The sequence below is a fragment of the Cajanus cajan genome, chromosome 10 (assembly GCF_000230855.2).
Source record: "Cajanus cajan strain Asha chromosome 10, NIPB_CcT2T_4, whole genome shotgun sequence".
Classification (NCBI taxonomy): Eukaryota; Viridiplantae; Streptophyta; class Magnoliopsida; order Fabales; family Fabaceae; genus Cajanus; species Cajanus cajan.
In genome coordinates, this window is record NC_138526.1 from 38529118 (window position 1) to 38538190 (window position 9073).

Here is a 9073-nt window from a genome sequence, read left to right on the forward strand (position 1 = left end):
ATATACTTTCAACCACGACCAACAGTGTAAAAAAATCTCCTGTGTAATTTCCTCTAGATTCACATCCTTGTTTTGGAAGACACATTCATTTCTTCTATTACATATAGTCCAAATTTCGGAACATCAAACAAATCTCCACCTAATGTTTGTAGTATTATTTTTTCTTGGCATAATATGTTGCAAAACAAATGTGCCTTTGCAAATGTAGGGGAAACAAACGGGATACCAAGAATTGAAAATAGTGAATCCCAAATCCGTGAAATAATATTTGTAACACCCCGAATTTTCTACTAATATAATGTTAATTATTATTTATTTTTATATTTATGAAGATTATTTTTCTTATAGTTATTTTAGTTAGTTAAAGAGTTTAATAGAATATTGTAAAGGTTTTTAATAATTTAAATTATTTATGAAAATTTTATATAAAATTCTGTTTTAGGCCCAGAACGGGCTGTTCCAAAAAGTGGAACGGCCGTTCCAAACAATGAAGACAAACTGTTTTTGAGGTATCAGAACGGGCTGTTCCAAAAGTGGAATGGGCCATTCCAAAATTGTAAAAAGACCTATTTTTGTTTTACCAGAACGGGCCGTTCCCAAAGGGAAACGGGCCGTTCCGAGATTTTAAAAAATGCCTAAAAAGTTTTGTTAGAAACTGGGCGTTCCAACTATGGTCAATGAGTGTAAACGTGAAACCCAGAACGGGTCGTTCTAATTTTAGAACGGGCCGTTCTGCTTTTTGGAAACGGGCCGTTCCAGTTGAAAATTTTGCACAGATTCGAAGGATCTGGAACGGGTCGTTCCGAAATCAGTACGGGCCGTTTCGGGTACACCAGGTTGCCTATAAATAGGGGCAGGGGGGGTGAAAATTTTATAACTGAGTGAGAAGTGAAAATCTTAGAGAGAGAAAGAGAGAGAAGAGAGAGAGAGAAAGAGAGAGAGAGAGAAAGAGAGAGAAAGAAAGAAAGAGAAAGAGAGGGAAAGAAAGAGAAAATCCAGAGGAGGAGGTCCTGCCCAAGTTTCAGCTTCGCTTATCCAGGTAAGGGGGGGAGTGAGAAACCTCGCTCGGGGGTGTGGGGATAATTGTTGGATAGTTTGTTTGTCGGATTGACCCCCAATCCCTTGTCGTTGTTCTGTTTTATTTTATATTTGCTCTGCTCTGTTCCTTGTTGGAAATAATAAATGATTATGTAACCCCAATCCCTTGCCTGTTGTTCTGCTTTTCTGTTTGCTCTACTTTGTTCCTTGTTACTTTGTTCCTTGAAAGTAATAAATGAATATGGAATTAATGCTAAAATAAATAAGTTTTAATATGAATGATAATGTTCTCTATGGATACCTATGTGGACCTTATGAGGAGTATTTATGACATGACCATGTGAAATATGGACAAATGACGTGAGACCTAAGAATGAACTATTGAGACAAGCTGAGATTATAAGGATATGAAAAATGATGACATGATGTACTAAATAAAATTTTGTAATAAGTTAAATGTTGAGTCAATGAGATTATGAATGTATGACATGCATCATATGCATATATTACTCCAGGTGTGCCGCTGAGGCCGCATACCCACGATGTAACATGCTAATAAGGTGTACCTTATGGTCACCCACGATGTAACATGCTAACAAGGTGTACCTTAGGGTCACCAACGATGTAACATGCTAACAAGGTGTACCTTAGGGTCACCAACGATGTAACATGCTAACAAGGTGTACCTTAGCGTCACCAGTGATGTAACCAGGTGTACCTTAGGGTCACCAGTGATGATATGTGAAACTTCTGTATGGCGCCACATGCATGCATTTATGAGTCGAGTCCATGATATCATTGCATGATAAATGAGTGTATATGTGATATTAATGATGTATGTGTATTGTTTACATGTGACTTATATTTGTTGGGTGTGTGTGTGGGTGCTATCTAACCTTTATTTCTGCACCTGAAACTGAGTGAGATGTTTCTCACTCCCGTGTTGTTTTTGTATATGTTTAAATTATGTTGCAGATGATTAGCATCATGAGGATGTGGTTGATGAGGCTTAAGGCTTCAGTTGGGCATGCTCTGATAGAATGTGACATCGGGGCATAGCTAGCTTAGTTTAATATGTTAATGTTTTAATAACTTTAGTTTCTCTTCTTTTGTAATTTCTAACGAAGAGATAACGTAGATAAAGTTTATAATCCAAGGAAAATGTATGTTAAGAATTATAATTTGAACGTTTTTGATAAAAGACCCAAATGTGCATCTTTGTTATATTTTTATTACATGATTTGGAAGTTATAAATTAATCCCTAACCAGGAGGCACTGCTACCTTTACTGGAGTTAATTTATATTTCCTTTATTATTATTTGTATATATATTTGATTTCTTGTTTTTCACTAAATTGTATTGAAAATCTTAACTTCTTTTCTTTTATAATTTTTACATTGGAGTGATGATTTATGAGTTATGAATGTGAATCTTCTACCTTGTGATATTTGAGACATTTGTCAACTACAAAAGATTTTATTTACTCAAAAAAAGAAAAAGAAAAAGAATATTTTGTTTACATTTATTGTGTATTAATGTTGAGGTAGAAGGGTGTCACAATATTACTCAAACAAAATATGGATCAAAGAATCCTCTTGTCTTTCACAGAAAGCATGATAAATTTCCATCATTAACTATAATATCAATCTCACTGAGTATAGGTTAGATGTCTCTTCTAGCCAAACTTAAGAATCTTGAGTCTCCTTGCAAGGCATAAGGTCTTCCAAATGATAAAGGAAGTGATTAAATTGTTCTCTTTCCCACTTGAACCATTCTCACCAAGAAAAATTTCATCTCCAAGAATCACTCTCCCATACACCTATATCACCAATTGTTTGTTGTCTTTGTTGAGAGTTAAGATATATTCTTGGATAAGATGCTTTCAAGGATTGATCTCCAAGTCATGGATATATAACAGTCGGCTGCTGCTCTACTTCCTCTAGGTGCTGCTACTACTCCAAATTTTCAACAGGCTACAGTTCACAATACCAAAGCAAATCAACCAAGGGCAACAAAGTTAAATATGAAAAAAGGATAATAAAAAAGTATGAAAGCACCTGAAAACCTTAAAAAGCCACCAAATTTAATTCCCCAATTCTGCTTTGGATAGTTGATACACTGTCACCAAGCTCTCCATCAAGATCAGACTGTGAAGCAAATGCCTCACAGACAACACTAATTTGCCACTCATGGGCAAAGGGGCAAAATGTTTCAACAAGCTAAGAAAAACAAGCTACCATTAAAAAAAATGAAAAATGCTGCGTAGTATATTTTAATAAATTTTAATAATAAAAGACAATAAACCTAAGATTCATTAAATTTTGACTTCAAGTCCTTGTCTGTGAAGTAGGTTTTTTCCAACCATTGCAACACGCGGGGGAATTTCATTGTCTCTGGCCTATTGGATGCGCATAAATGCTCGAATGTCCATACATTTAAAACGGCAACGCGTCCATTCAAATCAATTTTTGTAGGGCAATGGGTGAGTATTTTTATACATAATTAAGGGAAGAAACCAGTTTTTCATGGACAACTTTTGCCCGGTTAAAATTTTCTAAATGATTAAAATCATCTAGATATTTTAAGTGAAAATCCAAAAATATGCCAGATTTCGGGAAATAAAACTCTAAAAAGGAAGCAACAATATACCGCCGACAGAAGTTGTCGACATCATCATCATTTTTTGTTCTTTCTATAACCGACAAAAAATTTTCATATGACAATTTTCCATCACACAAATGATGTACAATAGAGCCATTACTTTTCTCTTGAAGATTTATGTCAACACCTATACTTGGCAAGTATAAGTGTGATTTTTTCAACAGAAAATTTGATCAATCTATCTAGAATTAGAAATGACCGACATTCTGGTTTCCAACTACAGTAAAAAAAGGCAAAAAAAAAAAAAAATTAATTCAACACAATCAAAATTTATATATATATATTCGAAAGAAATTTTTACCGGCTCACAAGCTCCAGTAACAATAAATTGCTGACACGGATAGTTTTTTGTGCCCATCCTAGACAACATCAAATTGAATGGGGTAGTTTCCAATTTATGGAGCTGTCGTTCCGACAACTCATTATTCAGTGCACTCACCCTGCCCCAATGCAAGGCATGTCTTACCCGAACCTAACCCTACAAACAAGACAAAAGATATGAAAACAAGGAAATATTATATTATGTTAGCCTATTAGAATTGACAGAATCGAGAGAGAACACGACACTATATTTACCTTTTCAGATTTTGTCTTAGCACTTGTTTCCACTTGGGATGCCGCCATGCCTAAAACCAAAATCAAATTAATAATGAAAATGAAACGAGAACAATTGTTTAATGAAGGTAATCTATGCTACATTTCTTTCAAATCAAGAAAGCTCATGTTATTCTTTCCTTTTTAGGCTTGAGGTTGTAAAAGAGGTAAAATACATACTAAGGAAATGTCCTAGCTCTATTCATTGTAGTACAGCAAACAGTAGCTGTGTTTTTACTATTGTTGCAGCACTATTTTTCATTTGATTGTATGTCTTTTATCATACAATACCATATTATCTTTGTTTATTGATGAACTTTATAGAAAGTCTTTTAAGAGTTAATGTTCTAAGCTATGTAAATTGAAGTGATATAAATATTTTGTACTTGGAACTATTCCTAATCCAGGGATTTGACACAAGGAAGGGAGAGATTGGCGCCAGATTTTAAAAACATCAATCAAAGACCCAAATACTTTTTAGTAAAATGCTAATTACAAGTTTTATATAAATTAAAACTTTGCAAAAACCTCTGATTTCTCCAAGTTTATCTTATTCAATATTATAGAGGCAGTTTCCTTCTCACAACTAAAACTAACCTCAAGAAATTAAATAAATCATACTGTGTCTGTAAAACTATATTCTCATAAACAGTGGAAAGCTCACTGCTCAGCTGAAACAACCTAGAAAGTTGTTATTGATAGTTGGATGCTAATATAATAATACAAATGTTCAAAGGATTGGTCCAACATCATCTAAACATCTTCAACCCCTACTACTTGGGATATGCAAATTGTCAGCTACCATGGATACCAAATAAAGTGAACTACATTCCCATTGAACACAGGGCTGTATAGAAATGCAAGGAATTTGAAATTTGAATCAGTTAAATAAATCCATTATACACAAAGCACATATATATACAAGGTACCATTCAGTCATGGCAGGAAAGAAACAAAAGAAAATTCCAGACCAATGACCATAGGCATAAAACACAGAAATAAAAAAATACATTGCACATTAGATAGAAGCACAACGACATTCAAAAAAGGCCAAGTGATGAAATCTCAGTGGTGCCAATAAGGGAAGCTATAACCAAGACACTTGGTGGCCCTCAACCAAAATTGGCAAATAGAGTAAGGTTAGTCTGTGAGACTACGAACTGGGGCGGAATTGTGTATAGATTGTGGCCAAACATTCGTTATATCAGGTGTGTCACCACTGGAAGCATGAAGCAGTACTACCAAAAGCTCAAGTATTATGCAGGAGAGGTACCTATTTTAGTTATCGTAATCCCTATCACTCACTCCATTTTAATTAGCTCTCTTTGTGTTGTTTAGTTATCTTCATTCATATACCAACCACCACAATTGTAAAATATTGGGCCCCAGATTCATAAATTATCGTTATCAATAATTGATCAATGTTCCATTCCTCATAAGCCCACCAATTAATTCTATATACTAGGTTCTGTTTTTATTATACGTGTGTCAACATAATTTAATCTACTCTTAACATGGGGTTCTAATAGGCTTATTTCCACTACCACAGACATTCACCAAAAACACAGTGCATCATGTACCTCAAAATTGTTTCACTTTCACTGGAAACACTCAGAACATTTTCCAAACAAAATTCTTTTAAAGGGGTTTTGTTATAATGTCATGTCACCTTTTATATATATATATATATATATATATATATATATATATATATATATTAATGTCCTAACATTAGTATATGGGCTAGAGTAAACTTAACAACAATATATATAGGCGTGGATATACCAACATTGGAGCAAGCTAGTAACTAATTTTCTTTTTCTTTGATTGTAGGAATCATGGAAGAGGAAAAAACTGGTTCAGGGGAGCACAAATTTGGAGGGAAGTGAAGAAGTGGCTACAAAACACGTACAGGCAACAACAGCAACTCATATCATTTACTAATAGTTTACAAAATAATAGCATCACTTTCTATGCAATTAAGTAGCACAAATCATGGGACATTCGGCATATATTAGAAATGAACCTGAAATCTGAAAAGAACCACAAGGGGCGGAACAAGGGTCTGCGTGTGTTTGATGAGGATGGGATGAAAGTCCGCTACAAGCTCACTGAACACATATAGAAAGAAACAACTCATGCATCCATTTCTACAGCATTAAGCATCGAACCAAGTAAAATGAAAGAGTAATGGAAAACACACCCACTGAATCCTCTTGCCAGTAACAAGCCATTATTTTCACAACAAAACACAAACCCTTTAGTAGAAATATATATACAGAGAGCATATCACGTGAGAGGACATTTTATTATGATAGATGAGAGGGTTAAAATATAACTCTTAGATTAATTTAAGGGATCAGATTAAATTAGATTATTAAATCCTTAATTATTCAATACTTCTCTCTTCTATGCTCCTTTCTCCGTTACTTCCTTTTTTTTATCCTTTTCCTAGGGATCTAAAATGATCTTTGTACATGTCTAAAGACCTTATAATCATTAGAATGCGCAACAAATGTGATTTGACCATATAAATCATTTTGAATGCCTTTGTTATATAAGTTTATTGATGTACAAGAAACTTTATAATTTAGATATTCAAATTGTAATGATAAATATAATTTTGTTCACTTTGTATCCTTCATTCCAATCTAATCTTTATGAAACTATAGGTTTTTGAATCTCTTTGGGGCTTTAAAAAATGTTTATGTCATTTACACACATAGAAATCATGATAAACTCAATTACATATCATTTCATAAAAATACATGAAAAAATCATATCATTTCTCATATCATTCTTGTAACATATATTCATTAAGATGATTACACCAATATATTAGCTCTTTTAGAATCTTCAATTATTTTTTTGTAGTACCATATATCTAGCTTCTCACATTACTAAATATAAGACAACAAAAAAATACTTTGTTGCATCTACTTTAGGAAATGAAATAGTACTAGTTGAAATAATCACATACATCAAAGTCTTATTATTTTGTTTAGTCTTCAAGAAACGATAAACTAACTTAGAATATTTCTTAATCTTTTTTTTTTCTTTCAATATTGCTGCTTTAGGAGCATAATATATGTATAAAAAATATAACATATTTTCAAATTGAAAAATTATTATAAAATTGACATTTCTCTTGATGTATCTTTAGACACTAATTTAATCTCAAAATTTACACTAATTTTTATACCATACAATTTAAAAATAAAGGCTTCATGCAAAAAAAAAATATTTACAAGTTACTTTATCATTTTAGGAAATGAATGACACAAGAAAAATAAAAAATTTATTAGTAATCAGGAAACACAATTAAATGTTCTTTTAAAAGAATCATACTTCTTTAGTGTTTATGTCTTTCTTTTGTTTCAAAAAACAAGTGAATTTTTCTTATCATAATGTTTAATAACAAAATGATAAAATAATTTTAAAAAATTATTTAATAAAAATATATTCATGTCACTAATAGGTTGACTTTAAGGGGAAAAAATAATGTTAAAAATCAGGGAAACTATTCTCCCTATAAATGATGTATCTAAAAAGGAAAATAAAAAATAATCATATTTTCATTAAATTTTATCATTTCTATAAAAATCATAATCAAATGATTTTGATTTATATTCATTGATCTCCATTAATTTAAATAATAAACTTATAATATTATGAAAACACATGACAAAAATTTAATAATAGGATTTGAAATCAAACCCTTAAAATTCAATCACATAACAAGTCAATTATTTTAATCAATTCAATAATAAATAATATAAAATTATAAATTTAGGGGTGCTCACATAAACCTCTTCAAGAAATTATATAAAATTTGAAAGAGACTTAGACATCACTTTACTACCCACAATTTTTATTAGGGTTTCAATAATCATTCAACATTATAATTATGACTTTGACAAAGTTATTCTATTTTTAGTGATTTTCTTATTTATATCGAAGAATCAAACATAATATAGTATATGTCTACCATATTTGTTACTTTATATATGTTTTTCTTTTTCACTTTTCAAACAACTTTTCCACTTTTGGTATTTTTTTCACTTTTCATATATTTTATTTTCTCATTTCTAATGAGAAAAATTATTCTTTCATTTTCGTTTTGGCACCATTTTCCTATTTTTTTTGTGAGAAAAAATATTCTTAAAATTTTTTTATTTAACAATGTCTTCTAGATCATTGCAAAAATTTTTTTTATAATTTACTTTCTTGATTTTGTCTTTAAAACCAATTGTATTTAAATAAATTTCACAATCACACTACTAGAAAAATGTCATTTTCTTGCAAATTCTCCTGCAAAAAAATATTCGTAGAAATTTTTTGCGAATTTTCCTGCAAAAAAATATTCACAGAAATTTTTTGCGAATTTATTTGCAAAAAATAATTTACAAATATTTTTTTACAAATTTTGCCAAAATTTTAATAATCATAGAAATTTTTTTCCATTGTAAAAATTTGCAGAAAATATTGTAAGAATTTTATTTTGTTTCTTGCAGATTTTCTTGCAAAAATAAATTCGCAAGTAATGTTTACTAAAATGTAGAAAAATTTTGCAGGTAATTTTTCCTGCAAATTTTAATCCGCAGGAAAAATAAAAAAAAATATTTAAATTTATAAGTTTAATATTTAAAAAAACTTCAAGTCCCACATCAATTGAAAATAAAACAATTAAAGAGTATATAAGTTGGGGCAACACTTACCTTACAAGTTGATTTATATAGTTGAGTGTTAGGCTTATAATCTACCATCTTAGAATTTAAA

The 9073-nt window shown here is 31.0% G+C and overlaps 1 long non-coding RNA gene across 1 annotated transcript; it reads right to left on the reverse strand.

Moving 5' to 3' along the window:
- Positions 1–2362: 2362 nt before the first annotated feature.
- On the reverse strand, positions 2363–8885 carry LOC114915053 (uncharacterized). The gene is made up of 5 exons (XR_014430362.1): positions 6498–8885; positions 6321–6405; positions 4277–4326; positions 4002–4178; positions 2363–3258 (listed from the first exon to the last, which is right to left on the reverse strand). It is a non-coding gene; the product is annotated as an uncharacterized LOC114915053 (long non-coding RNA).
- Between the last annotated feature and the right edge of the window lie 188 nt (positions 8886–9073).